Here is a 7,849-nt window from a genome sequence, read left to right as displayed (position 1 = left end):
ATGGTTAGGGTTATTGTCAGGGTTAGAGTTGGGGTTAGGGTTACGGTTACGGTTAGGGTTAGGGTTTGGGCTCTGTTAGGGTTAGGGTTTCGGTTAGGGTTAGGAATAGGTTTACGGTTAGGGTTAGGGTTAGGGTAGGTTTAGGGTTAGGTTTAGGGTTAGGGATAGGGTTAGGATTAGGGTTAGATTTAGATTTAGGTTAGTGTTAGGGTTAGGGTTAGGGTTAGGGTTAGGGTTAGGGTTAGGGTTAGGGTTAGGGTTACTGTTATGGTTAGGGTTAGTGTTAGGTTAGGGTTAGGGTTAGGGTTAGGGTTAGGGTTAGGGTTAGGGTAGAGTTCTGTTAGTGTTACGGTTAGGGTTAGGGTTAGGGTTAGGGTTAGGGTTAAGGTTCTATTAGGGTTAGGGTTAGGGTTATTGTTAGGGTAAGGGGTAGGGTAGGATTGCGTTTAGGATTAGGACTCTGTTAGCTTTAGGGTTAGGGTTAGGGTTACTGTTACGGTTAGGGTTAGTGTTAGGTTAGGGTTAGTGTTAGGGTTAGTAAAAGGGTTAGGGTTACTGTTAGGGTTAGGGTTATGTTTAGGTCTATGTATAGGGTTAGGGTTAGGTTTAGGGTTCGGGCTAGGGTTAGGCTTCGGTTTAGACTAGGGTTAGGGTTAGCGTTAGGGTTAGGGTTCTTTTAGGTTTAGGGTTAGGGTTAGGGTTAGCATTAGGGTTCTGTTAGGGTTAGGGTTAGGTTTAGTGTTAGGGTTAGGATTAGGGTTAGGGTTAGGTTTAGTGGTAGGTTTAGGGTTCTTTTTGGTTTAGGGTTAGGGTTAGGGTTAGGGTTCTGTTAGGGTTAGGGTTAGGGTTAGGGTTTGGTTTATTGTTAGGGTTATTGTTACGGTTAGGGTTAGGGTTAGGGTTAGGTTTAGGGTTAAAGTTAGGTTTCTGTTAGAGGTAGGGGTAGGGTTATGGTTTGGGTTAGGGTAGGTTTAGGGTTAGGTTTAGGGTTAAGGTTCTATTAGGGTTAGGGTTAGGGTTATTGTTAGGGTAAGGGGTAGGGTAGGTTTGGGTTTAGGGTTAGGACTCTGTTAGTTTTAGGGTTAGGGTTAAGGTTACTGTTACGGTTAGGGTTAGTGTTAGGTTAGGGTTACGGTTAGGGTTAGGGTTACGGTTACTGTTAGGGTTAGGGTTAGTAAAAGGGTTAGGGTTACTGTTAGGGTTAGGGTTATGTATAGGGTTAGGGTTAGGGTTAGGGTTAGGGTTAGGGTTAGGGCTAGGGTTAGGCTTCAGTTTAGACTAGGGTTAGGGTTAGTGTTAGTGTTAGGGTTCTTTTAGGGTTAGGGTTAGGGTTAGGGTTAGGGTTAGGGTTCTGTTAGGGTTAGGGTTAGGGTTAGGGTTAGGGTTAGGTTTAGTGTTAGGGTTAGGATTAGGGTTAGGGTTAAGGTTAGGGTTACGGTTAGGGTTAGGGCTAGGTTAAGGGTTAGGTTTAGACTAGGGTTAGGGTTAGTGTTAGCGTTAGGTTTCTGTTAGGGTTAGGGTTAGCGTTACCGTTAGTTTTAGGGTTAGGGCTAAGGTTCTGTTAGGGTTAGGGTTAGGGTTAGGGTTTGGTTTAGGGGTAGGTTTAGGTTTAGTGTTAGGGTTAGGGTTAGGGTTAGGTTTAGGGTTTGGGTTAGGGTTACGGTTACGGTTATTGTTAGGGTTAGGATAAGGGATAGGTTTAGGGTTAGTGTTAGGCTTCTGTTAGGGTTAGGGTTAGAGTAGGTTTAGGGTTAGGTTAGGGTTAGGGTTAGGCTTAGGGTTAGGCTTAAGTTTAGTGTTAGGTTTAGGGTTAGAGTTACTTTTATGGTTAGGGTTAGGATTATAGTTAGCATTATGGTTAGGGTTATTGTCAGGATTAGAGTTAGGGTTAGGGTTACGGTTACGGTTAGGGTTAGGGTTTGGGCTCTGTTAGGGTTAGGGTTTCGGTTAGGGTTAGGAATAGGTTTAGGGTTAGGGTTAGGGTTAGGGTAGGTTTAGGGTTAGGTTTAGGGTTAGGGATAGGGTTAGGATTAGGGTTAGATTTAGATTTAGGTTAGTGTTAGGGTTAGGGTTAGGGTTAGGGTTAGGGTTAGGGTTAGGGTTAGGGTTAGGGTTAGGGTTAGGGTTAGGGTTATTGTTAGGGTAAGGGGTAGGGTAGGTTTGGGTTTAGGGTTAGGACTCTGTTAGTTTTAGGGTTAGGGTTAGGGTTACTGTTACGGTTAGGGTTAGTGTTAGGTTAGGGTTAGGGTTAGGGTTAGGGTTAGGGTTAGGGTTAGGGTTAGGGTTAGGGTTAGGGTTAGGGTTAGGGTTACGGTTACTGTTAGGGTTAGGGTTAGTAAAAGGGTTAGGGTTACTGTTAGGGTTAGGGTTATGTATAGGGTTAGGGTTAGGGTTAAGGTTAGGGCTAGGGTTAGGCTTCAGTTTAGACTAGGGTTAGGGTTAGCGTTAGGGTTAGGGTTCTTTTAGGGTTAGGGTTAGCGTTACCGTTAGGTTTAGGGTTAGGGCTAAGGTTCTGTTAGTGTTAGGGTTAGGGTTAGGGTTAGGGTTAGGTTTAGGGTTTGGGTTAGGGTTCCGGTTACAGTTATTGTTAGGGTTTGGATAAGGGATAGGTTTAGGGTTAGTGTTAGGCTTCTGTTAGGGTTAGGGTTAGAGTAGGTTTAGGGTTAGGTTAGGGTTAGGGTTAGGGTTAGGCTTAAGTTTAGTGTTAGGTTTAGGGTTAGAGTTACTTTTATGGTTAGGGTTAGGATTATAGTTAGCATTATGGTTAGGGTTATTGTCAGGGTTAGAGTTGGGGTTAGGGTTACGGTTACGGTTATGGTTAGGGTTTGGGCTCTGTTAGGGTTAGGGTTTCGGTTAGGGTTAGGAATAGGTTTACGGTTAGGGTTAGGGTTAGGGTAGGTTTAGGGTTAGGTTTAGGGTTAGGGATAGGGTTAGGATTAGGGTTAGATTTAGATTTAGGTTAGTGTTAGGGTTAGGGTTAGGGTTAGGGTTAGGGTTAGGGTTAGGGTTAGGGTTAGGGTTACTGTTATGGTTAGGGTTAGTGTTAGGTTAGGGTTAGGGTTAGGGTTAGGGTTAGGGTTAGCGTTAGGGTTACGGTTACTGTTAGGGTTAGGGTTAGTAAAAGGGTTAGGGTTACTGTTAGGGTTAGGGTTATGTATAGGGTTAGGGTTAGGGTTAGGGTTAGGGTTAGGGTTAGGGCTAGGGTTAGGGTTAGGTTTAGGGTTTGGGTTAGGGTTACGGTTACGGTTATTGTTAGGGTTAGGATAAGGGATAGGTTTAGGGTTAGTGTTAGGCTTCTGTTAGGGTTAGGGTTAGAGTAGGTTTAGGGTTAGGTTAGGGTTAGGGTTAGGGTTAGGGTTAGGCTTAAGTTTAGTGTTAGGTTTAGGGTTAGAGTTACTTTTATGGTTAGGGTTAGGATTATAGTTAGCATTATGGTTAGGGTTATTGTCAGGGTTAGAGTTAGGGTTAGGGTTACAGTTACGGTTAGGGTTAGGGTTTGGGCTCTGTTAGGGTTAGGGTTTCGGTTAGGGTTAGGAATAGGTTTACGGTTAGGGTTAGGGTAGGTTTAGCGTTAGGTTTAGGGTTAGGGATAGGGTTAGGATTAGGGTTAGATTTAGATTTAGGTTAGGGTTAGGGTTAGGGTTAGGGTTAGGGTTAGGGTTAGGGTTAGGGTTAGGGTTAGTGTTCTGTTAGGGTTAGACATAGGGTTAGGTTTAGGGTTAGCGTGAGGTTTGCGTTAGGGTTAGTGTTAGGGTTATGTTTAGGGTTCTGTTAGGGTTATATTTAAGGTTAGGTTTAGGGTTAGGGTTCGGGTTAGGTTTGGGTTATGTTCAGGGTTAGGTTTCGTTTAGGGTTAGGGTTAGGGTTAGGTTTAGGGTTAGGTTTAGGGTTAGGGTTAGGGTAGGGGTTAGCGTTAGGGTTAGGGTTAGGGTTAGGGTTAGGGTTAGGGTTAGGGTTAGGGTTGGCGTTAGTGTTAGGTATAGCGTTAGGGTGAGGGTTAGTGTTAGGGCTCTGTTAGGGTTAGTGTTATGTTTAGGGTTAGGGTATGTTTAGGGTTAGGGTTAGGGTTAGGGTTAGGGTTAGCGTTAGGGTTAGGGTTAGGTTAGGGTTAAGTTTAGGTTTAGAGTGAGGTTAGGGTTAGGGTTAGGGTTAGGGTTAGGGTTAGGGTTATTGTTATGTTTAGGATTAGGGTTATGGTTAGGCTTAGGGTTAGGATAAGGGTTAGGGTTAGGGTTAGGTTTAGGGTTAGGTTTAGTGTTAGGGTTAGGCTTATGGTTAGGTTTAGTATTAGGGTTACGGTTAGGGTTAGGGCTAGGGTTAGGCTTCGGTTTAGACTAGGGATAGGGTTAGGGTTAGGGTTAGGGTTCTGTTAGGCTTAGGGTTAGGGTTAGGGTTAGGGTTAGGGTTAGGGTTAGGGTTAGGGTTAGGGTTAGGGTTAGGGTTAGGGTTAGGGTTAGAGTATGGTTTCCGGTTATGGTTACGGTTAGGGTTAGGATTAGGGTTAGGTTTAGGGTTGGCGTTAGTGTTAGGTATAGCGTTAGGGTAAGGGTTAGTGTTAGGGCTCTCTTAGGGTTAGTGTTATGTTTAGCGTTAGGGTATGTTTAGGGTTAGCGTTAGGGTTAGGGTTAAGGTTAGCGTTAGGGTTAGAGTTAGGTTAGGGTTAAGTTTAGGTTTAGAGTGAGGTTAGGGTTAGGGTTAGGGTTAGGGTTAGGGTTAGAGTTAGGGTTAGGGTTATTGTTATGTTTAGGATTAGGGTTATGGTTAGGCTTAGGGTTAGAATAAGGGTTAGGGTTAGGGTTAGGTTTAGGGTTAGGTTTAGTGTTAGGGTTAGGCTTATGGTTAGGTTTAGTATTAGGGTTACGGTTAGGGTTAGGGCTAGGGTTAGGCTTCGGTTTAGACTAGGGATAGGGTTAGGGTTAGGGTAGAGTTCTGTTAGTGTTACGGTTAGGGTTAGGGTTAGGGTTAGGGTTAGGGTTAAGGTTCTATTAGGGTTAGGGTTAGGGTTATTGTTAGGGTAAGGGGTAGGGTAGGATTGGGTTTAGGATTAGGACTTTGTTAGCTTTAGCGTTAGGGTTAGGGTTACTGTTACGGTTAGGGTTAGTGTTAGGTTAGGGTTAGGGTTAGTAAAAGGGTTAGGGTTACTGTTAGGGTTAGGGTTATGTTTAGGGTTATGTATAGGGTTAGGGTTAGGGTTAGGGTTAGGGCTAGGGTTAGGCTTCGGTTTAGACTAGGGTTAGGGTTAGCGTTAGGGTTAGGGTTCTTTCAGGTTTAGGGTTAGGGTTAGGGTTAGCATTAGGGTTCTGTTAGGGTTAGGGTTAGGGTTAGGGTTAGGTTTAGTGGTAGGTTTAGGGTTCTTTTAGGTTTAGGGTTAGGGTTAGGGTTAGGGTTCTGTTAGGGGTTAGGGTTAGGGTTAGGGTTAGGGTTTGGTTTATTGTTAGGGTTATTGTTACGGTTAGGGTTAGGGTTAGGTTTAGGGTTAAAGTTAGGTTTCTGTTAGAGGTTGGGGTTAGGGTTATGGTTTGGGTTAGGGTAGGTTTAGGGTTAGGTTTAGGGTTAAGGTTCTATTAGGATTAGGGTTAGGGTTATTGTTAGGGTAATGGGTAGGGTAGGTTTGGGTTTAGGGTTAGGACTCTGTTAGTTTTAGGGTTAGGGTTAGGGTTACTGTTACGGTTAGGGTTAGTGTTAGGTTAGGGTTACGGTTAGGGTTAGGGTTACGGTTACTGTTAGGCTTAGGGTTAGTAAAAAGGTTAGGGTTACTGTTAGGGTTAGGGTTATGTGTAGGGTTAGGGTTAGGGTTAGGGTTAGGGTTAGGGCTAGGTTTAGGCTTCAGTTTAGACTAGGGTTAGGGTTAGCGTTAGTGTTAGGGTTCTTTTAGGGTTAGGGTTAGGGTTAGGGTTAGGGTTAGGGTTCTGTTAGGGTTAGGGTTAGGGTTAGGGTTAGGTTTAGTGTTAGGGTTAGGATTAGGGTTAGGGTTAAGGTTAGGGTTACGGTTAGGGTTAGGGCTAGGTTAAGGGTTAGGTTTAGACTAGGGTTAGGGTTAGTGTTAGCGTTAGGTTTCTGTTAGGGTTAGGGTTAGCGTTACCGTTAGGTTTAGGGTTAGGGCTAAGGTTCTGTTAGTGTTAGGGTTAGGGTTAGGGTTTGGTTTAGGGGTAGGCTTAGGTTTAGTGTTAGGGTTAGGGTTAGGGTTAGGTTTAGGGTTTGGGTTAGGGTTACGGTTACGGTTATTGTTAGGGTTAGGATAAGGTATAGGTTTAGGGTTAGTGTTAGGCTTCTGTTAGGGTTAGGGTTAGAGTAGGTTTAGGGTTAGGTTAGGGTTAGGGTTAGGGTTAGGGTTAGGCTTAAGTTTAGTGTTAGGTTTAGGGTTAGAGTTACTTTTATGGTTAGGGTTAGGATTATAGTTAGCATTATGGTTAGGGTTATTGTCAGGGTTAGAGTTAGGGTTAGGGTTACGGTTACGGTTAGGGTTAGGGTTTGGGCTCTGTTAGGGTTAGGGTTTCGGTTAGGGTTAGGAATAGGTTTACGGTTAGGGTTAGGGTTAGGGTAGGTTTAGGGTTAGGTTTAGGGTTAGGGATAGGGTTAGGATTAGGGTTAGATTTAGATTTAGGTTAGTGTTAGGGTTAGGGTTAGGGTTAGGGTTACTGTTACGGTTAGGGTTAGTGTTAGGTTAGGGTTAGGGTTAGGGTTAGGGTTAGGGTTAGGGTTAGGGTTAGGGTTAGGGTTACGGTTACTGTTAGGGTTAGGGTTAGTAAAAGGGTTAGGGTTACTGTTAGGGTTAGGGTTATGTATAGGGTTAGGGTTAGGGTTAAGGTTAGGGCTAGGGTTAGGCTTCAGTTTAGACTAGGGTTAGGGTTAGCGTTAGGGTTAGGGTTCTTTTAGGGTTAGGGTTAGCGTTACCGTTAGGTTTAGGGTTAGGGCTAAGGTTCTGTTAGTGTTAGGGTTAGGGTTAGGGTTAGGGTTAGGGTTAGGTTTAGGGTTTGGGTTAGGGTTCCGGTTACAGTTATTGTTAGGGTTTGGATAAGGGATAGGTTTAGGGTTAGTGTTAGGCTTCTGTTAGGGTTAGGGTTAGAGTAGGTTTAGGGTTAGGTTAGGGTTAGGGTTAGGGTTAGGCTTAAGTTTAGTGTTAGGTTTAGGGTTAGAGTTACTTTTATGGTTAGGGTTAGGATTATAGTTAGCATTATGGTTAGGGTTATTGTCAGGGTTAGAGTTGGGGTTAGGGTTACGGTTACGGTTAGGGTTAGGGTTTGGGCTCTGTTAGGGTTAGGGTTTCGGTTAGGGTTAGGAATAGGTTTACGGTTAGGGTTAGGGTTAGGGTAGGTTTAGGGTTAGGTTTAGGGTTAGGGATAGGGTTAGGATTAGGGTTAGATTTAGATTTAGGTTAGTGTTAGGGTTAGGGTTAGGGTTAGGGTTAGGGTTAGGGTTAGGGTTAGGGTTAGGGTTAGGGTTAGGGTTAGGGTTAGGGTTAGGGTTAGGGTTCTGTTAGGGTTAGGGTTAGTGTTAGGTTAGGGTTAGGGTTAGGGTTAGGGTTAGGGTTAGGGTTACGGTTACTGTTAGGGTTAGGGTTAGTAAAAGGGTTAGGGTTACTGTTAGGGTTAGGGTTATGTATAGGGTTAGGGTTAGGGTTAGGGTTAGGGCTAGGGTTAGGCTTCAGTTTAGACTAGGGTTAGGGTTAGCGTTAGGGTTAGGGTTCTTTTAGGGTTAGGGTTAGCGTTACCGTTAGGTTTAGGGTTAGGGCTAAGGTTCTGTTAGTGTTAGGGTTAGGGTTAGGGTTTGGTTTAGGGTTAGGTTTAGGTTTAGTGTTAGGGTTAGGGTTAGGGTTAGGGTTAGGTTTAGGGTTTGGGTTCGGGTTAGG

Source organism: Netta rufina (assembly GCF_964035555.1).
Source record: "Netta rufina genome assembly, chromosome: 29".
In the NCBI taxonomy this organism is placed as follows: Eukaryota; Metazoa; Chordata; class Aves; order Anseriformes; family Anatidae; genus Netta; species Netta rufina.
The sequence above is the reverse complement of the archived record's forward strand: the minus strand, read 5'-3'. Positions refer to the sequence as shown.